At 37.6% G+C, this 23,065-nt stretch overlaps 1 long non-coding RNA gene across 1 annotated transcript in view; it reads right to left on the bottom strand.

Moving 5' to 3' along the window:
• The window catches only part of LOC129644018 (uncharacterized), a 165,015-nt gene extending 147,285 nt beyond the window's left edge, over positions 1–17,730 (bottom strand). The window contains exon 1 of the long non-coding RNA XR_008710702.1: positions 17,675–17,730. This is a non-coding gene — a long non-coding RNA (uncharacterized LOC129644018). The remainder of the gene's footprint in view (positions 1–17,674) is intronic.
• Positions 17,731–23,065: the final 5,335 nt, after the last annotated feature.

A 23,065-nucleotide genomic window follows, 5' to 3' on the forward strand; every position in this document is an offset into this window, starting at 1 on the left:
AATCTATTGATGGACCCTTAGATTGCCTCCATATCCTGGCTACTGTAAATAATGTTGCAATGAACATTGGAGTGCATATAATTTTTTCAAATCAGTGTTTTTGTTTTCTTCACTCATATTCATGAGTGAAATTTCTGGATTATATGAAAGTTCTATTTTAGTTTTTTGAGAAGCCTCCATAATGTTTTCCATAATGGCTGCATCCATTTACAATGCCATCAACAGTGTGCCAGGTAGCCAGCAGAGCACAGGTAGCTCACCAAGGCTTGTTTCAGTAAACTCACACAACACTGGAGTTCAGTGAACATTTAATTTCTATTAGAATCAACCAACCAGCTGTCAGTTCTGGTATATATGTTTATGTGCTCTTTATTCATATTTTTCTTTTTTCTCTGATTTCCTTAGTATTTTAGTTGAACATTAGGAAAAGTAGTGCCATGATATGCTAATAAGATGCTGTTTCAATCCCAAAATAAAATCTAATTTTTGGATTTTGAGGGGCATGGATTTCAAAAGTTCAGAAAATATATAGATATTATAGCATAACCTGAGACTCTGAAAAAGGTGGCAATTTATGAAGGTTGACATCCATGTGAAAATTAAATTTTACTTACATAGACTCAAATTCTCCCCAATCCAGAGGAAAACAACCCATAATGAATGTGAAATTACTACAAAAGCAGTTATATAATGAGATCAGCCACTAAATAAATATAACAATGGTACATATCATTTTACTTCTGATCATGATTTTCTTTGATGTTTGATATAAATGGTTCTGACAATTCATCTGAAAGGAAAATATGTAAAAGTATACAGAAAACTCAGTAAAAAAAAAAAAAAGGAAGTTGCTCTACCAGCTGTATTTTAAAAGTATGATCATGAAAATGTGTGGTATAGGTGGTGAAGTGGTTAAGTGTGGTGGTCCATTTGTTGAACCACCACGCTTCCACTGCAAGGGCATAGATTCCATTTCTGGGTCAGGGAACTAAGATCCTACATTCTGTGCCACATGGGCAAAAACGCATGGCATAGGTGTTGGAACAGATAGAAGAACAGAACAAATAAAAGTTCAGTTGAACTTTCCTCTGCATTGTAATAAACATTTTCATCATTATCACTCACATTAGCCGAATGTTTACTATGGACCAGTTGCTACTCTAAGTTCTTTCATGCATTAACATATTTAATTCTCATGATGATCCTGAATCATGGCCCTTCCAATTTTCAGTTAGACTATTTAACTCCATGACATACTGCCAGTGTGAGTCTAATAAAAGACATGAAGGAAAGGCTGGCATTAAAGTGTTGAATCAAACAAATTAAATAAACAAAAAGAACTGGACTGGATAAGCAGTAGAGAAACAGACATGGAGAATAGACTTGTGGACATGGACATGGGGAGAAGGGAGCAGAGGATGAGATGTATGGGAAGAGTAACATGGAAACTTACATTCCCATATGTAAAATAGATAACCAATGGGAATTTGCTGTATGGCTCAGGAAACTCAAACAGGGGCTCTGCATCAACCTAGAGGGGTGGGATGTGGAGGGAGAGGTAGGGAGGTTCAAAAGGGAGGGGATTTATGTATACCTATGGCTGATTCATGTTGAGGTTTGACAGAAAACAACAAAATTCTGTAAAGCAATTATCCTTTAATTAAAAAATTAAAAATTAAATTTAAAAAAAAAGAATGGAGAACATTATGAGAGCTGGGGAGTATGGAAGTTACATGCCCCCTTCACATCAGCCCTTCTCGACTAGCACAGGATTTCTGGTCATTTGCACAGGAAAATGGGCCAATCTGGGTTCTTTCTCAAAGTGAGTTTATTGCTGACCACCCAGAGCCACTCCTAGGATGCTCAGAGATGGTCAATGTTGCACATAAGTAAAAGGTCTTCATATATGGGATAGGCATGTCTAGATGATGCAGGGATCCTGGATGGGGAAGGCATCTCAGTCTAGTGGCAAAATCAGTGAAGTATTAAGTAATGCAAGAAACAACACCTGGGACCAATCTTCATAGGCCTATTCCAGGGGTGGGTGTCTTCAAAGTGTCTTAATTTGTGGAGAGAAGACCAGTAGGAATCATGGTTTGGGAGTCACAGATTATGGAATACAATCATCTTTCTCTTGTTCTTACATCTAGTGATGTGTTTCTTCTATCCTGTCTTTTGAGTGCTCATAAACTTAAGGCCATTCTTTGGTCATTAGCATCCACTGTGACTCAACTCCCTGTTGGAGTTCATGTACCAGATGGCTAGTGCAATGAAGGACTGAGAGAAAGGATTGAAGCATTGAATAGCTTGTGAGTAGGAAGTCTGGCAGAGAAGGCAATGGCACCCCACTCCAGTACTCTTGCCTGGAAAATCCCATGGATGAAGGAGCCTGGTAGGCTGCAGTCCATGGGGTCGCTAAGAGTCGGACAAGACTGAGCGACTTCACTTTCACTTTTCACTTTCATGCATTGGAGAAGGAAATGGGAACCCACTCCAGTGTTCTTGCCTGGAGAATCCCAGGGATGGGGCAGCCTGGTGGGCTGCCGTCTATGGGGTCGCACAGAGTCGGACACGACTGAAGTGACTTAGCAGCAGTAGCAGCAGCAGGAAGTCTGGTTTCCTAAGACTGAGTTTTTAGGTTTCTTTTTTTACCCAAAAAGTGGTTCAGGGAAATGCCAAAAAGTGAATCTCCGGCTCAGATCTCTTCCTCCAGTGCTAATCCACACCTCGAAGCTGCACTCTTCTTGAGTCACGATTGTCTCTGATAGGTTACTCATTAATTAGGGCTTTGGTTTAATGGCCAATCCCCAACTTCTGCCTTGAGAGCTAACATCCTTCCTAGAAAGTAGCCACCTGTTTTTGCTTGCTTACATCAAGGCATTACATCTCCCCTCATCTATTCCAGCCCCCAGCCCAATGTTCCTGATCAGGACTTGGCTTTCTGGGAGAAGACTGGAGCTGACATCAATGCAGAGCAGATGCTGGTCAGAACCTGTCAGGTTCCTCTCCCTGGTTCCCCAAGCTGACTAGTTTCTACACCACTGCCTATGAAATAGGCACCTTTTCTAAACTCTTAATGGCTGTTGTCGTGGTTCAGTTGCCCAACCATGTCCGACTCTTTGCAACCTGATGGACTGCAGTTCGCCAGGCCTCCCTGTCCCTCACCATCTCCCAGAATTTGTCCAAGTTCATATCCATTATATCAGTGAGGCCATCCAGCCATCTCATCCTCTGATGCCCTCTTCTCCTTCTGGCCTCAATCTCTCCCAGCATCAGGGACTTATCCAAGGAGTCGGCTGATTCCCTCTCGAAAGCACGGCAGTGCCACACAAAGACCTGTATATAAACAATCACAGCAGCATTATTCATAAAAGCCCAGACCAGAAGCAATCCAAATATCCTTCAACTAGGCGAAAGTGTTTTTTTTTTAATTGTAATATATCCAGTCAGTAGAAAATTAGTAATAAAAGGCAAAAACTACCAAGACATGAATGAATATTCAGAATGAATCACCTTCAAAAGCATCACACTAAGTGAAAGATGTCAGATTCAAAGGGCTGAAATGGAGCAGGATGCTGTGGTCCTTGCCTCTGTCCCCCCATGTCCTCAACCTGCCTTTTGTCTATGGAAAGCTTTAGTCAAAGAATAAGTTTAATCAGAAAAAATGAGAACATGTGAAAACAAAGGAAAACAGTCAAAGGAGATCAAATAATAATAATGTACTCATTAAGCATAGTCAAGGACCTTTAGTTCTTTCTCAAGGGCTATGGACAATATTCTGAACCATATCCTGGGAGCTCTCTTACGGATACTGAAACCCCCGCCTAGGTGGAAGAAGTTAGCTACATGATGACCAGACTGTATCCATGACAGAAGTGGCCACAATTCTGAAAATTGGCCTCAAAGAAATGGGAACAAACAGACCCTGGAACTGAAGACTAACTGTACCTAAAACAACCAAGATAACACTGGTCCAAACCACTGATGAAATGGTCTGTTAGAGATAACTGTGCTGTTTCTCTATGTAGCACCTCCCGCCCCGAATCCGCTGTCTAAAAAAGCTCTTGCCCCACTGGTTGCCAGTGGGGTGGAGTCAGCCTTTTGACAGACATCCACTCTCCTCTCCCTCAGTTTTGGGCATCTGAAATAAAGCAAACTTTCCACCAACCTGGCTTGTTTACTGGCTTTTGGGTGGTGAGCAGCTGGACCCCATACCTATCAGTAACAGGACTACATCTTCAATAATTCTATTTATTTAAAAGTCCAGACAAGGAAAGTATAGTAGAGACAGAAAGCAGATCAGTGCTTGTCCAGGACTAGGGTTAGGAAGGAGGATTTATTGTGAAAAGACACAAGGGAACTTTCTACAGTGATGTTCTAAAAGTGAGTTGTGGGAATGGTTACACAAGTCTACAAATTTACCAGAATCCTTGAGTTGCAAGATTATAGTGAGTAAATTGTATGTTATGTAAATCTAACCTCAATAAAGCTGCTAAAAAATAATAATAAAAAAAAAACATGGCAGTGATCTCTGTAGATTCTATATGGAACAGGTTCCCCTTCCCCAAAACAGAGTTCAGAACATAATCCCCAGGTCACATGATGGTCTGAAGTTTAAGAGAATATAGGAAATATCTATGCTGGAGGTGACTGTGTGCACACCCAGGAATTGTTAGCAATACCTGCCAAGTCCTTGGGAACAGTAAATAGAAATCTAAGTCTACAAAAACTTGTGTTCAAGAATTATCACATCACTTTTCTCCATAACTTGAATAGATTTCTATTTTCTATCGTCAACTTCCTAGCTTGTGAAGCAATTATCCTCATTGCTTACTGAAATTCCCACTTCTTGCTCACACCATTGAGGTAAGCCATGGAGCCAAAACACTGACGCTGGCGGTGTCTTCTTGACCTTGCTCATCCATTTGCATGCAGTCACGGCCCTATCTGCATGACCCCTTCTGACCAATATTCCTTTGTTGTTTTAGTCCCACTCTCTGGCACTGAATTCCCTGGTGGCTCAGTGATAAAGAATCCACTTGCCAATGCTGGAGACGTGAGTTTGATCCCTAGGTCAGGAAGATCCCCTGGAGAAGGAAATGGCAACCCACTCCAGAATTCCTGCCTAGAATATCCCATGGACAAAGAAGTCTGGCAAGCTGCAGTCCATGGGGTCACAAAAGAGACAGCCATGATTTAGTGACTAAACAACTAAACAACAGGCACAGGAATCCTTGCTGAGAGGCCCACGGGGCCTGTATAGGTGACAGGTTGCAAGTCAGTGGCATGGAAACTACATCTGGTCTGCAGCTGTGCTTTGTTTGGCCTAAGCTTTATTTTAAAAACATTGTAGCCAACTTTTAAAAGTCAGAAGGGTTCATGAAAAAAAATTACAATTTCTGGCTTCTCTGGAACATCAGGAAAGCTAGAAATTATGGGCACTTCTCCATGAGGCCATGATCACAGGAGTTGAGAAGCAATTGCCCATCTGATATTTGATATAGACACATCCAACCTCAATTATCCCCCAACACTGAGGTAGGGTGTCAGTTGATGTTTTGATAATATTTGCATTTTTTTTTTTACACTGGGCCCTTTGAAACCACTTGTCTGACCTGCCTTTGCCATAGCAGGTGTTTGAAATCCCTGGTATGGCTTCCCCATAGGCCATCCCCTTACCCTCTCCCCAGTAGACTAGACACACTTTCTTCTGCTTTTCTCTCCCTTGCCAGTGGTATTCTCTTGCTAGTCTGTGAAAGAAACTTCTCTATCCATTTTTTAAAAGTCATTTTCCTTTGACAAGCCAAACTCAATTTGAGCTCTAGGGTTTAGCTTTTTAAAAACCAAAACTAGAAAAAAAAAATGTTTTTTTTTAATCCAGGCAGCAGGAGCTTTTGTCCTTTCACAGACCTCTCTTGAAATAAGGGGAGCAGAACCAAAAATTCTTGCTTAAAAGAAGAAGAGAGAAGAGAAAATATTATGGAAAGAGGGAACATGGGTCAATATCTCAAAACTTTAACTCATAGGCATAACTTTGTCTTCAGATATCTAATTAAAAGATGTATTCAGTTCAGTACATGCCCAACTCTTTGCCACCGCATGGACTGCAGCACACCAGGCTTCCCTGTCCATCACCAACTCCTGGAGCTTGCTCAATCTCATGTTCATTGAGTCAGTGATGCCATCCTACCATCTTATCCTCTGCCATCCCCTTCTCCTCCTGCCTTCAATCTTCCCCAGCATCAGGGTCTTTTCCAATGAATCAGTTCTTCGCATCAGGTGGCCAAAGTATTGGAGCTTCAACTTCAGTGTCAGTCCTTCCAATGAATTTTCAGGACTGATTGCCTTTCTCCTTCTGTCCAAGGGACACTCAAGACATATTAGTTGAGTCAAATGACTCATCAATTAATATAAACACATTCCATCTTTTACTTGGAGTCAAAGTACCATCTGTTCAGTGAGTTGTTATTCCCTTTACTCGTAATATTGCTGGGCTGTTAATACTGGAAGAATGTATGATTCTGCAGCTAAGTGCCAGGGCTCCCCTGGAATGGAAAGGATGCTTCAGTTCCAACCATGGTCAGAAACTAACCCCCCTACAAACATAAGCTGTCACTAGGTACCCCTTCCTGTCTTGAGCATGGGTACTGAACAGCAAACCTAGCAGGTAGAACAGAACTCTGAGGAGGTCAAAACCCAGGCAGCAAAGGCAATGCCCTGTGAATGCTTAAGTCAAAGAGAACTGCAGGGAGCCAATGAAAGAAATTCCAATCCTGGGGTCTGTAAGGAAAAAGCAGACGGTCTGTAGGCATTTAGCCAACCACACTGGAGGGGAGCAGAGGAGTCCTCTGTAGGCTGCACTTGGAGTGAACTCTAAGCATTTACAGATGAGAAGGCTGAGGGCTCTGTGTAAACAGTCATTATGAAGGAGAAGAAACAAAGAAGCTCCATCCCAGTACAGAATGTCATCAGACCACACAAAAGGATCCGCTGGCTCGAGACCGTGCAAAACAAGGTTTCCAGGCAGAGTGGACACAATCACTTAGCCACTGACAAGACTTACTACCAGATCTCAAGGGGCCAGGCCCTGGAAGTTGTTTAAAGCTCATTAAATGATGTTAATAGTTTTTCCCCTTTATTGAGGTAAAGTTGATTTACAATGTTCTATAAATTTCAGATGCATAAATAACCACCAGTTATTCACAATTCTTAAGACTATACTCCATTTATAGTTATTAAAAAATATTGGTTATATTTCCTGTGCTGTATAATATATGCTTGTAGCTTGTTTATGTAGTTTGTACCTCTTAATCCCCTATCTTTATCTTGCTAAGACCAATGACATTGGGAAGTAGTGTAAATTAAACAATCAACTAATCAATAAAAATACCAGCATCAGTTAGTCAGTCAGTTCTGTCACTCAGTTGTGTCTGACTCTTTGCAACCCCGTGGACTGCAGCCAGGCCTCTCTGTCCATCATCAAATCCCGGAGTTTACTCAAACTCATGTCCATTGACTCGGTGATGCCATCCAACCATCTCATCCTCTGTGATTCCCTTTTCCTCCTGCCTTGAATCTTTCCCAGCATCAGAGTCTTTTCAAATGAGTCAGCTCTTTGCATTAGGTGACCAAAGTATTGGAGCTTCATTTTCAGCATCAGTCCTTCCAATGAATATTCAGGACTGATTTCCTTTAGGATGGACATCTTAGGATGCAAGGTTGGATCTCCTTGCAGTCCAAAGGACTCTCAAGAGTCTTCTCCAACACCACAGTTCAAAAGCATCAATTCTTTGGTGCTCAGCTTTCTTTATAGTCCAACTCTCACATCCATACATTATTACTGGAAAAACCATAGCTTTGACTAGATGGACCTTTATTGGAAAAGTAATGTCTCTGCTTTTTAATATGCTGTCTAGGTTGGTCATAACTTTTCTTCCAAGGATCAAGCATCTTTTAATTTCATGGCTGCAATCACCATCTGCAGTGATTTTGGAGCCCCAAAAAATAGTCTGTCACTGTTTCCACTATTTCCCCACCTATTTGCCATGAAGTGATGGGACCAGATGTCATGATCTTAGTTTTCTGAATGTTGAGCTTTAAGCCAACTTTTTCACTCTCCTCTTTCACTTTCATCAAGAGGTTCTTTAGTTTTTCTTCACTTTCTGCCATAAGGGTGGTGTCATCTGCATATCTGAGGTTATTGATATTTCTCCCTGCAATCTTGATTTCAGCTTGTGCTTCATCCAGCCAAGCATTTCTCATGATGTACTCTGCACATAAGTTAATTAAGCAGGGTGACAATATACAGCCTTGACGTACTCCTTTCCCTATTTGGAACCAGTCTGTTGTTCCATGTCCAGTTCTAACTGTTCCTTCCTGACCTGCATACAGATTTCTCAAGAGGGAGGTCAGGTGGTCTAGTATTCCCATCTCTTTCAGAATTTTCCACAGTTTATTGTGATCCACACAGTCACAGGCTTTGGCATAGTCAATAAAGCAGAAACAGATGTTTTTCTGGAACTTTCTTGCTTTTTCGATGACCCAACGGATGTTGGCAATTTGATCTCTGGTTCCTCTGCCTTTTCTAAATCCAGCTTGAACATCTGGAAGTTCATAGTTCATGTATTGTTGAAGCCTGGCTTGGAAAATTTTGAGCATCAATTTTCTAGCGTGTGAGATGAATGCAATTGTGCGGTAGTTTGAGCATTCTTTTGCATTGCGTTTCTTTGGGACTGAAATGAAAACTGACCTTTTCCAGTCCTGTGGCCACTGCTGAGTTTTCCAAATTTACTGGCATATTGAGTGCATCAGCTAATCAATAAAAATATCAGCATGCACATTGCAATTCCAAGACATGTTTTCCCTTTGAATATTGAAGCTGAGTTGGGGTGAAGTGGCCATATGTAAATCTCCTGTTGTTTGTTACCAAAGTTGGGGGGCAGGGGGAGCACAGCTTAATTGAAGACCTAGTCTACCCCTGAAGAGATACCTCATTGCCCAAGAGGCAACATGTGTTTCTTCCAACTCAGATATAATTGGGAAGGCAGCCAGTGATCAAGGACATAAAGAGATGATTGGATGGGATATAATTCCTACATAGTGTGTCCTTTCCTTCATGTTGGTTTGGAAACCTCTGTTTTACTGGACAATTTAACCCCTGCTAGAGCACATAAATCACCTTAGACAAGGGGAGACCTATAGGTATGTGTGTCCATCCTAGAGACTCTAGTTAACATTCAGCAAAGTAAACTATCAAGCAAGTGACATCACATATGTCCCCTTCTGACCCACCCTCATGATTGACTCCTGGGAAGAAAAAACTCACAGGAGGCTGCCCATCCTCCTCGGTGCCCACCTGCTCTGGCACTTGTCAGGGCGAACTGAGACCTTATCCATCCTGGTTTCATACTTTCTATTTTTTTCTTATTGTCTCCCTTCTATTCTTTTCCACTTCTACCTTTGTTCCATATACTAACTGGACTGGAATAAACTGTGTCCTTGCCTTTGTACTGGGTGAAAACAGTTTCTGGCCAGGCCCTGGCAATTAGGATGAGTTAAATCTAACCCATTTCATCCCCACCCTTATGCTACCCTGACCACCCACCACCTCCCCAATCCTGTCTCACTTGTCCTCCAGTTCAAGTGCTCCCAGCTCCTGGCATATGAACAGCATCTGGACATATAGTCAGTATCATGGTTCATGGTAAAAGGGTCACAGAGAGGCCATGAGGGGAAGAAAGGAAAACAGAAAGCTGAGAAGGAGGGCAGCATGCAGACTTGACCCGTTAGGTACATGGCAGGATTCCCAGTAACTAATGACTATAAATTAGATGAAGAAATCACTGGAAAAGATACAGTCAAAACATAGCTCAGATAGAAGCATCATTTAGCTAGTTGGAGCCACATCTAATAATAGTTGGAAACTAGTAGAATAATTTGATCAATGACTTTTTTTGCAACTTGTATCACTTGTTTTATAGTTTTAAAATACATATGATTTAGACCAGTGCTATTCAGTAGCAGAATGTGGCTATTTAAAGTAATTAAAAGTAACTAAAATTAGAGACTTCCCTGGTGTTTCAGTGGTTTAAGGGGTGTGGGTTCAATATCTGGTTGGGGGGCTAAGATCATGCCGGCCAAAAAATAAAACAAGAACAATATTATAACAAATTCAGTAAAAACTTAAAAAAGTGGTCCACATCACAAAATATCTTGAAAAAACAATAAAATTAACTACATTTAAAAATTAAATTCCTCAGTTGCACCAGTCATGTTTCAAATGCTTGATTTCCCAGTGTGGCCAGGGGCTACCATATTGAACAGCAGAGGTATAAAACATTTCCAGCATCTCACAAAGATTCAATGTGTTTGCATTTATCAGGTTACTTTTTCCTCCATATCAAGTGAATAAGTGTATTGTGTATTGCTTGTAGCTCTGACTACTGTGAAATTTTCCTTCAGCACCGTGGAGGTAGCTGACATGACACTCTGGATCACCTATTTATGCAATCAACTTGTGATTTCTGTTCCCACTTTGCATGCATCAGTGTACTATCTCCATCTTACAACAGACTGATGATACTCCCGTGCCACTTTATGACTCTGTAGATTTGATAGCATTCAATTTAGGATAAGCAATTCACATTCCATAGTCACTTTTATTCCCACGATTAAGAGATGTCTTAATCCCCGTCAATGTCCATTGGTATCTGAGGAGTTGTTACTTTCAGCAGAGATGCACACTAGATGCCAAGAGGTTTGCCCACACTACCACTCTCCTACTGGAGCCGGTGAATCCCCATATCACTACCTGTACCTCTAGCATCATCAGATCTGCAGGATGACAACCACATGGCAGGAAAGATTGCACCACAGCCTGAATCTGCTACAGTATTCTCCAGTCTGAGCTCTAATAAAATGTACAACCTTATCCCATAATCTGATACATTTATTGGAGGTGGTACCCCCAAGCATGGCATAAATTGCCTCAAAAAAAAATCAGTGGGAGGGTGGTGGAGGAGGGATAGATTGGGAACTCAGGGTTAACAAACTATTATATGTAGAATGGATAAACAACAGGGTCCTACTGTATGGGACAGGAAATAACATCCAATATCCTCTAATAAACTGTAATGGGAAAATGTGAAAATGAATATACGAATATAGTCTTATAACTGAATCACTTTGCTGTACAACAGAAATTAACAGAACATTATAAACTGTTCATTATTAAAAAAAAAAAAAACAAGTAGACCAAAGCAAACTCTTTCTCTTTCTTAATAGAGGTCCAGGATGCAAAAATGTGTTCTTTACATTAAAGAAGAATTTCCTGGAATGCCCCAGATCATTGGTTCACTACAAAACTTTAAAATGTTTCAGGACCTTTGGTATACATGTTTGTGACTAGAGCATCTAGGGTAAATGCTACTTCCTGATGGAATCAAAATAGTAGAGCAGTATGATATTTCTGGGGCTTCTCAGGTGGCAGAGAGGTAAAGAATTTGCATGCCAATGCAGGCGACACAAGAGACGCAGGTTCAATCCCTGGTTCAGGAAGATGTCCTAAAGTAGGAAATGACAACCCACTCCAGTATTCTTGTCTGGAAAATTCTATGGAATGAGGAGCCTGGCAGGTTACAGTCCATGGGATCGCAAAGAGTCGGACACAACTGGAATATACACACACAGAGGACCATGATGACAATGACAGCCCATATCTAACATCCTTAAAACACATAGCTATTCTTCTTTCTGGAGTCTACTATTATCCTGCAAAATCCAAGGGAACAGTGCAAAGTTTTGTAAACAAGGCAAGCGCACTGAATCTGTACTTTTTTTTTCTTTTGAGCTTTTTGTCTTTTATTGGAGTACAGCTGATTAACAATGTTGTGATAGTTTCAGGTGAACAGCGAAGAGATTCAGTCATACATATATATGTATCCATTCTCTCCCTGAATCTGTATATTCAGTAAGTTGTTTCAAAACTCTCTTATTCTGTGGGTCTATTTATATGTCTATCTGCAATACCACAGTGTCTTAATTGCTATAGTTTACTTAAAATTTTGTTACCTGTTAGAACAGTTTTCTTCTTCGGAAATATCTTGAGTCTTCTAGACTTTCTGCTCTTTCATTTAAGTTTCAAAATCAGCTTGTTAAATTCCATGAAAAAAACTGGATTTGTCTTCAAGACAGCCATCATTATGCTTGGGATAGCAGTTTAAGATTATTGGTAGTTACAGAAGAAAGATTTCATGGGAATGAGTGTGAATAAAAATTAAAGTGATTAATTGAGTGCTTTTCTGATAAGTGGTATTTGTCCCACCGATGTTTTATTTTTGCTGTTATATAATAAACTTTAAACTCTTATAAATGCAGATCAAGGAAAGGAATGAGAAGAGAATGTAGCTTGGAAATAAAGCTTGAAAGTTTGAAGGAACATATTTTGGTTTTCTTTGCTATTCAACTAGCAAAATTTGGAGGTACAGATGAAAGTAAAGAAACCAACAGAAACATGGAGAATAAAAACTGAAGAAATCAAAAGATGATTGAGGCAGCAAGAGTTCAGTAAACATAGAGTGGAAATCTCCCTCTCTTTCTATCTTGTGTGTGTATGTGTGCACTCGCATATACCCTGCATACATGCATGCAGTTGGCGGCATTTTAAGAGTTCACAATATTAAAGAGGGAAATTTTCCACAAAGCATTATCTCCAAAGAATGTCTTTATGTATTCTAATAGAATGGAGGGAAATCATCCGATTTGAGACACTGAGGAACTGTAGGAACAAAGAATTACTGTAGGCAATATGACCCATTTTCAGAGTTTTTCTTAAAAAGGAAATTAGATATGACTTGACAATTAGTAGGTTTCACTGTAGATAGCATCCCAAGTTAATATTCCCAACCAGTTGTATGACTTTTTATATAATGTCATAAGAACTACTTAAATTTCTCTGTATAGATATAATTTTACCCATCTTATTTAGAAAGAAAATTTCTCCTCTTCATAACTTAAGGAGAACATTTTTATAAATTAGAGATTGAATTTCCTTTTAGGAAAATGTATTAAGAATCCCATGGACAGAGGAGCCTGTCGGGCTACAGTTCATAGGGTCTCAGAGTCGGACACGACTAAAGCAACTTAGTAAACATGCATTAAGAACTGAAAAAAATATTATAAGAGTAAATTGCTTCTCCTTCAAATGCACAAATACTTTAAATTTAATAATATGATAAAGCAAATTTTCAGATCAAATGATGACATAGAAATTCAACAAGGAAAAACATGCTAAAAGTTGAATGGTACTTTTAGTTTTCTTTCCAGGAGAATGAAATTTCACCAGCATAGATTTAGGAAGTTTATAATTTACACTCAGTTGTTTTAAAGTATGATTTAATCTAATTGTAATTTGTTTTATCTGAGAAAGTGTGTATATGATTCTATGGCTTGTAAAATTATTTTAATAATCAAAGTAAAAATGATTAAAGTACAAATAGAAGAGGTTGTGACTTCTCTTACATTACTAAAAAGTTGCCAGTGAAAATGATGTATTAATAATTTTATTAGTGTTATACATGACTGCAGGAATAGCAATTCTTAATACTATCTTTTCAATCATCTTTATTTTTAAATGACCACATGCGGTTCTTGCTTTTGTTCTATCTTGTGTTTGGGGGGTGTTTCACCCTCCCATTTCTCCCCTCATACACATCTTAATAATTTTATGGTTATTGGAATAATTACTAAATAAGTTATAAATAATCTTTACTTAAAACATAACTAGTTCCTTCACTGTATCCCAGATAGATAAAAATCATTTTTCTTTAAGTCATTAGGGCTCTACTTCAAAATTATGGTCGCAGGACTAAGTAAGACTTTGATAACTTGAGAGAGTAACAAATTGTAACACATACTGCATCTTGCTCATTCAGTGAGAGATAATTCAGTTGACTAAATCTCACAAATGTGTTTAAAGAGAAATGGATGCTGATTCATCTTGCTCACTCAGTGAGAGCTAATTCGGTAGTTGACTAAATCTCACAAAGGGAAATGGATGCTGATTCCTAGATTCTATCATTTAATGTGTAAATGGGGAGTTTCAGATGCTGTTATTTGCCATAATAAGTCTGATGTCATTCAGTAACAAAGTTCTGGAGCTGAAATCAGCGTCATCAGCTTTTAAATCAACCTATCGTATTCTAATGAACCAGTTGTATTTGTCTGGATTACTAATACAATTATGTAAAATTTAAAAATAAAATAAAATTAAAAAAAAAATGGAATCATTCATAGGCCTTCCAGAATGGTGATATGAGGACCCTCTTCCCAGTAGAACAACTACAAATGATTAAAACTGATTACAAAAACAGTGACTTGGAAATTGTTCTAAAGAAATAGAGAAAATGTAAAACATTTATTCCAGAAAATGCACTCAGTTTTTTTAAGAACAGCAGAGTCTGTGGTAACTGATCCCTAATCCACTTCCTCTGGGACTCCCTAGGTGGCTCAGTGGGTAAAGAAGCCACCAACGCAGGAGATATAAGAGATGTGGGTTTGATCCCTCAGTCAGGAAGATCCCCTGGTTGAGGGCATAGCAATCCACTCCAGTATTCTTGCCTGGAGAATCCCATGGACAGAGGAGTCCATAGAGTCACAAAGAGTCGGACATAACTGAAGTGACTTAGCACACATGCATGCACCATTTCCTGGCACCTCCTCAGCTCAGCATCATGGAAACTATTCCTGTTGGGTTGCAACTAAGAACACAGAGCCCCTCTTCATCTTGCTCTCAGTCTATATCTATGGAATCTTCCCTGGAGGAGCACCCTCCATCAATACTCATCCCTCCAGCTCCTTGTCCAGAAACTCTATTCTAGCAAAGGGCAATTAAGGGACCTGGGGCTCCCTTTCTCCACCCAGAAAAGACAGAGAGTGGAAACACAACACTAGTCCCCAGTCACTCTGTCCCAGCTTGCTCATAGGGAGGATATTTCAAGTTGAGATGGTGGAGATGCAAAGATCAGAACTTATCAACATCACCTAGCATTTCATTTGAATGACAGAATTATCCCCACCTCTAAACCCTTAATAGTGACACAGAGGTTTTACACAAGGGTAGTAAAACAGATCATAGGAAGGAACAACTCCATAGATCCATGAATCCAATATACAGGCACCCTAATTGAATTAAATCAAACTGTGGAGCAATTTATGCCCCAGGGCATTGTTGAAAACAATAGGATCATCAACTGGCAATTAGTGGAGGTAACAGAGGGGTATTATCAACAGAGGCAAAAAACTTAACAGGGAGCACAGAGAAAGAGATTAAAGAAAGCCCTAATGTAACCACTGCCTCCTTGAGAGACTGTGTGCCTACCTGAGACTAGATACCTCCCTATGAGGACTCACATCAGAAAATATACAGATTTCACTAAAATTGTCTATTTCAACAAAAACGATGAGACATACAGAAACAGCAAAGTATGACCTATATATAGAGAGACAGAGAGAACAACAACAACAACAAAAATGCAGGCAATAGATGTTGCCCTTGAGGAGACTCAGTGATCATACATAGCAGACAAATCTTTGAAGGCTATTACAAAATATTCAAAGAACTGAAGGAAACCATGCCTAAAGAAGTGAGAGCAGACATGATGACAATGTCTCAGCAAATAGACAATATCCAAAAAGAGATACATACTATACAAGAAAACCAAATAGAAATTCTGGAGATGTAAAGTAAAAAAACACAAAAAATAAAATTCACTAGAGAGAATCGACAGTAGGTTTAAGCACATCTAAGAGAAAATCAGTGAACTTGAAGATAATTTCTATAAACTATGTAATATAAATACACAGAACAAGAATGAAAAAAATGGACAGAATCTCAGCAAACACAATATACCTAAACTTATGGAACGCAATTGAAGCAGTGCTTAGAGAGAAATTTATAGCACAAATACTTAAAAAGAATAAATAAATCAATAATCTGTGACTTTTCACCTTAAGACACTTGAAAAAGATGGGGACACTAACACTAAAGCAAACAGAAGGAAGCACACAGTAAAAATGAGAATGGAGAGAAAAGAAACAAAAAAGAAAAACAATAGACAAAATCAATGGAACAAAATGGAGGAAAGACCATAAAATTGACAAATCTTTAGCTAGATTAACTGGGGAATAAAGACGAAAGACTCAGATGAAGGAGGGAACATCACTACTGACCTTACAGGAATGAGAGGGATGTTAAAAGGGGACTTTTCTGGTGGTCTAGGGGTTAAGACTCCGTGCTTCCCCTGCAAGGGGGAAGAGATTTGATCCCTGGTCAGAGAACTGACTTCCCACATGCACATAGTGTGACCAAAAAAAACAGAACAAAACAAAAAGGCTGCTAAAGCGATAATATGCAACTGTATGTAAACAAATTAGATAATTTAGATGAAAGGAACAAATTCTTAGAAAGAAACTGACAAAAGAAGAAACATGTAAATAGACCTATAATAAGTAGAAATAATAAATTTGCTAATTTAAAACTTCCCACAAAAAAGAGCCCAACACCAGATGCATTCATTGTTAATTCTACAGAATATTAAATATGAATAAACATTAATTCTTCATAAACTCTTTCAAAAATAGAAGCTAATCACTTTTGACTATTTTATGAGGCCATTGTTACCATTATATCAAAATGAGACAAATACAAGAAAAGCAGAGACCAGTATCTCTTATGAATGTAGATACAAAGATTTTAAATAAGATATAGCAAATTAATATAACAGTAATATATAAAAGGGACTATGCACCATAACCAAGTGGGATTTACTTCAGGAATGTAGAGTTGATTTATCATACAAAAATTATTTACAGAATTACACTATATCAATAAATTAAGAAGTGAAAAATATATGATTATCTCAGATGCAGAGAAAGCATCTTCATGATAGAAACCTAATAAACTAGAAATTAAAAGAACCTCCTCAACCTGAAACGCAATTTATATGAAAAAATACCCACAGTTAGCATCACACTTAACAGTGAAAAACCAAATGCTTTTCCCCTACAAACTGAGACAAGGATGTCCACTCTTACCTCATCTATTCAACATTATTCTTGAGGTTCTAGCTAGGGCATTTAGACAAGAAAAATAAATAAAAGCATTGACATTGGAAAGAAAGGGTCAAAAATATTTCTATTTTCAAATGATATTATCTTATATGGAAATATATTAAAGTTAAAATCCACTAAAGTTTATTAGAATATTAGTAATAGTAAATGAGTTAATATATAATCAATATCAGATCAGAATATAAGATCAACATACAATCAATTGTATTCTTGTGTACTAAAAATGAACGTTTCAAAAATAAAATTACTAAAATAATTCAATTTTCACTAAAATAAAAGACAATAGAATACTTGGGTATAAATTAAACATAAAAATTTTCTGTTAATTACTCTTTAATGATTCTATATTATAGTATTTACAGAAAGCACATGTAAAAGTATACATATTAAAATATATCATATTTTGAAATCCTCAAATAAAAAAATGCAGTGTATTTCTTAGAGCAGCATTAGATAAGTCTTCAGTTAATTAAGTTATACCTTTAAAAATATTGCCTCCAGATGGTAAATTAAATCTGTTTTTGTAATATTTTAATAAATTACTCACCTTGGAGTTCTAAGAGTATAGGCTTTAAGATTTCAGACTTAAACTGTCCCTTAAATTCTTTTACCAGGATTACTAATATACCCTAAAGAACTATTTATTTTCTAACTTGTTCATTTTCATTACTTAATATTCTGTTGGGAATACTTTATCTTGAGCCATGTCTAGACATCCAGATGGTTTTGATAAATTCATTTGAAAAAGAGGCTGAGTTCAGGGAAATGGCTAATTATTTTTTTTTTAACTAAGCATATTTTTTCTAAAGAATGCCACAAAATCATCTTGACTGAATTACTCACCTTTCAACTGATTATTTTGGCAGTGGGTCGATCAGAAACATCATTTTCTATGATGAGAGTTTAATATTTAGCACAGAGATACTAAAGAGGGACTTTTATTCTTTGGCGGGGTACAGGGTGGTAGGAAGGACACTTGCTTTTAATGACCATCAGATTAAATATTGCCAAGTAAAAATATGCCTATCATTTTCACAAGGAAAATCACATCTGAAATCTAAGCAGCATTTTACTTCTAAGGAAAATAGATGTTGCTGAGGTGGCCAACTAAGATTTACTCTTTGAACTATACACTGAATACTATCTTTAAATCAGGACAAATAATAGACATGTTGACTAAATGTGCAGCTTTCTCAGGCTGCAGAATGTAACGCTCTATTTGCTGCAGCCAAAAGAGAAAGATCAGAAAATGACAAGACTCACTGAACACCTCTTGGCAGATACAGAAATGATTATCTCTTGTTTACTCTATCAGATATATCCTGGATCAAATGCAGGAATGACGCTCATTATTCACTCCTTATGATTTTAGAGCCCAAGATCATGACTGTGCCTTCATTCATTTATTCAACAAATGAGGAAATAAGTATTTGTTAAGAGTCTATCATATGGCAGTTCTAAAAGAGGTGAACCGTGTAAATACAAGCCTTATATAATTCTCAGAATAATTCTATGAGAAAGAAACCCATGTCCAAAGAAATTATATAATTTTTCCCCACACTCTTCTAAGTGGAAAACTCAGGATGAAACAATTCCCTCAGACAGTAAGGATGTTGTTTTTTAGTTTGCTGATTCATTTCTTTAAAGATATTCTTTTCATTTTAACTGCAACATATTTTATATATTTTAAAAAGGATGAAAATAGCTCAACATTCAACAACCTTAAGTTAACACTTCACAGCATTTGCTTCAGGTTTTAAAGAAAAAGTGCTGCAGACCCAGCTCCAATAATAACTCCATTTTCCTCCTTCCTGATTTCCTAGAAGTATCAACTACCTTGAAGATGCATCATATCATTTCCATGCACGTCATGTTAGACAGTGCCTAAGTATTTCTATGTAGCAATGTTGTTTTATGTGTTTAAATGTACATAAATGGTATCACTTTATGAATCTACAACTTCCTTTTTCATTTTACATATTCATCAGAAGTCTATTTTGGTATATGGATATATGATTCTTTCTTTCTTTAACCAAAAAGTTATATAAAATGCATTTTTAAATGTCCAAGTGCCTCTGTTTTTGCTAATAATTTCTAATTTTGTTATTTAATTTGCTGATGTTTCTTCGTGGCCAAATCACCTTCATTTTTACAGAGGTTTCTTGTACTTGAAAATAATGTGTTGTCTTGTACTTGAAAATAATAATAATTGTTTTACACACATTCTGTGTATAGCTACTATACCAAGTTGTAAACTGTTTTGTTTAAATCCTCTATATTGACACTAATTTTTGTTTGCTCAAGCAATTAATGTTTTAAAATTATATTAGGTAGAATCACAAATCTTTCTGTGGTTGCATGTCTATAAATTTTTATCTATCATTTTTGCTTCATGTATATCAGTATGTGTTTTACAAAAATCATAATATCTTCCTTTTATTATATAACACCCTTTTCTCCATAATAATGTATTTAATTTACAATCTATTTTGCTTGATATCCATCTTTCTGAATACTGTTATAGTATGTTTCTTATAAACAAGCTGAATTTTGTAGTTTAAACAAACTAAGAATTTTTATCTTTTATCTTGTGATTTCCTTTGTATTACGTGTAGTTTCTGATGGTAGATATATTCTGTCATATTATTGTCTATTAACAATGCTTTTCCTTTTCTAATTACTTTTTCCTTTCTCCACAATATCAAATTGATGTGTCTCTAGTTCTATTTTTAAAGTTTTTTAAATATGCATATTTGACAAGCTCAAAATTAGATCAACAATTCTACAAAGCTACTGAAAAACAAGGATAATTTTAATTACTTTACATCAGTTGCCAAAAAAAATGTAATTTTTCCAGTCACTAATATATGGAAGAAATTTTCCTATAGCTAATAATAAAGAAACTGCCATGTGATATGGTAAATTTTAAAATCAATAGCATCCTAGTAAATATCTCTGAGTTGTTACTTGATTATCCATATGTGAAGTTAGTGTGGTATGTGTGTTAATGTGATTTGGATCAAGATAAATTTAGGATTTAGAGGAGTAGTTCAATTGCTCTCATATTGGAATTTTTGCTAAATTCCAAAATGTTAAAGCTTCTAATTGTAAAAACTTAAAGTCATATTTATGATGTTGATAGACAGCATTGAAAAGTTTGAGTTTTAACGATAAAAATATAAATAATCAAGACACACTCCTCAATAAAAGAATGCCAAGTTTTACCATTGTCTGCCTATACTAATGCATAGAAAAATATGATCAGCGTTCCTAACTTTTAGTCCACTGAATAATGTTTTACAGCATTTAAAAACAAAAGACTCTCTTTTAACATCTATCATCTACCTATCCATCTATGTATCTACCTATCATCAATTTGTATATGACAGAAGACTACACAGAGAAAAAAAGAGAAGTGATTCAAATGTTTTTAATATAAAAATAATTTAAAATTCTAATAAAAAATATTAGAATCTGTACCAGATAGCTAAAATAATGTTAACAGAAAAATTCATAGCTTTAAATAATATTAGTACATATCAGGAAAGAATGAGATTAATTTAGTTACAACTTACATATTATTAAAGTTGTTTCCAAGCACAGAAAGGAATGAAAACATTTAGATTCTTTACTAAAAGCCACTGGAACATTTATTTCACACTGTCCCAAATAGTACTAAGACCAGAAAAATACAGACCAATCTCAAATACTAAATAAATATACATTATAATATTTAGAGTATATTAGCCTTATTATTGGAGAAGGCAATGGCACCCCACTCCAGTACTCTTGCCTGGAAAATCCCAAGGACGGAGGAGGCTGGTAGGCTGCAGTCTATGGGGTCGCTAAGAATCAGACACAACTGAGCGACTTCACTTTCACTTTTCACTTTCATGCATTGGAGAAGGAAATGGCAACCCACTCCAGTCTTCTTGCCTGGAGAATCCCAGGGACGGGGGAGCCTGGTGGGCTGCCGTCTATGGGGTCGCACAGAGTCGGACACGACTGAAGCGACTTAGCAGCAGCAGCAGCAGCAGCAGCCTTATTATGGGCTTCCCAGTTGGTGCTAGTGATAAAGAATCTGCCTGCCAATTCAGGAGATGCAGGAATCGTGGGTTTGATCCCTGGGTTGGGAAGATACTCTGGAGGAGGAAATGTCAACCCACTCCAGTAGTACTGCCTGGGAAATCCCATGGACAGAGCAACCTGATGGGCTACAGTCAATGGGGTTGCAAAAGAGTTGGACACAACTAAGCACATACACACACACACATTCAGCCTTATTATATCATTGGGAACACAAAGTCTCTGTAACGGCAAGGAGAAAAATGTTGGAACCACACTGGCTTTTGATTTCCTCTATCTAGAAGAATATGTGTGACTTCCTAATAGTCCATTTGCTAAAGACTGGTCACATGGACCCACCCCAACTGAAAAAGTAAGTGGGAAATGAAGAGAAAACGGGTATTTGATGAACACTAATGTCTCTCCTATAGATATATTCTTAGTTTAAAAGATAAAACAATAAATTGGAATGCCTTTCCAGATTGTGCTAAGTCGCTTCAGTCGTGGCAGACTCTTTGTGACTTTATGAACCATATCCCACCAGGCTGCTCTGTTCATGGGATTCTCCAAGCAAGAATACTAGAATGGGTTGCAATTCCCTCCTCCAGGGGATCTTCCCAACCCAGGGATTGAACTAGGTCTCTTGAAACCTGATGGACTAAACCTGGCAGGCTACAGTCCATGGGGTCACAAAGAGTCAGACACGACTGGAAGAGCATGCAATCCTCAGTAAGAGGAATCAGGGCAGGACTTCAGGTTATAGCACCAAAAAATCATGGGGGTTTCTGACTCTAAATCCTAGTCTTTTACCAGCAACATAGCATAGTAGGTCAATGATCTCTCTATCCTCTTAACACTGTCCTCAGATTTTCCCCCTTCACTGGGGTTACCCTAGGAGTTCAGTGTCACAGAGGGAGAGGCCTTACACTGGCCACATTCTTCCATACTTGCTCCACCCTGCAGTACTCCACAGTTAGGGCTACCATTCTTCTCTGACTACTCATCAAAATTTGCTGTTCTGTGTTTCTCTTGCAAAAAGCACTAATGTCAGCAAGATGAACAAAAGCATAATCTAGTCAGTCATTTTAAGAGTGCAGGGGCACTCAGTTGCTCAGTCGTGTCTGACTCTGTGCAACCCCATGGCCTGTAGCCCACCAGGCTCCTCTGTCCATGGGATTTTTCAGGTAAGAATACTGCAGTGGGTTTCCATTTCCTTCTTGAGGGTATCTTCCCGACCCAGGGACTGAACCCACATCTCCTGCATCAGTAGGCAGATTCTTTACCAATAAGACACCTGGGAAGTCCCCATCTTAAAGAGTAACTTTCATTTTAAATGGGAAAAATATGACTTGGCATTCTTACACAGTAGAATTTGGCAACATGACACAGCAATAATTTGAGACACCTACATATTCCACTAGGTAGGCAACTTTCTATGCTGTCTCTTTAGAAGGTATATTCTGAATATTAATGATTAACACATCCCTGTTAAATCATTATACTGACTGATTGCCTAACTTTGGAAATGTGGTAATTCATCCTAAATCATACAATAAATATTAGTTTTAACTAAACATTTTAGATATATTTCTATGAAATATATCTAATGAAATTCGTGGAATATTTAAATACATGAACAAAAAATAATTGCAAGCCATTATCAAGTATTCAGATTTTATTTCATAGCAAACCTGAATTGTATTCAGTAGTTTTCCAATGTAATTTTAAGACCTAGGAAAAAGCCATAAAAATAATTTTCTCCTGTTATATTATGCTTTTGTCTTAATAGAAGTAGCAACATGAAAACATTTATTAGAATTGTTTAATGTCAGTTAAGATGAGGCATAAGGTTTTTCCAAGTCTAGTAATTACA

The sequence above is a fragment of the Bubalus kerabau genome, chromosome 2 (assembly GCF_029407905.1).
Source record: "Bubalus kerabau isolate K-KA32 ecotype Philippines breed swamp buffalo chromosome 2, PCC_UOA_SB_1v2, whole genome shotgun sequence".
Lineage (NCBI taxonomy): Eukaryota > Metazoa > Chordata > Mammalia > Artiodactyla > Bovidae > Bubalus > Bubalus kerabau.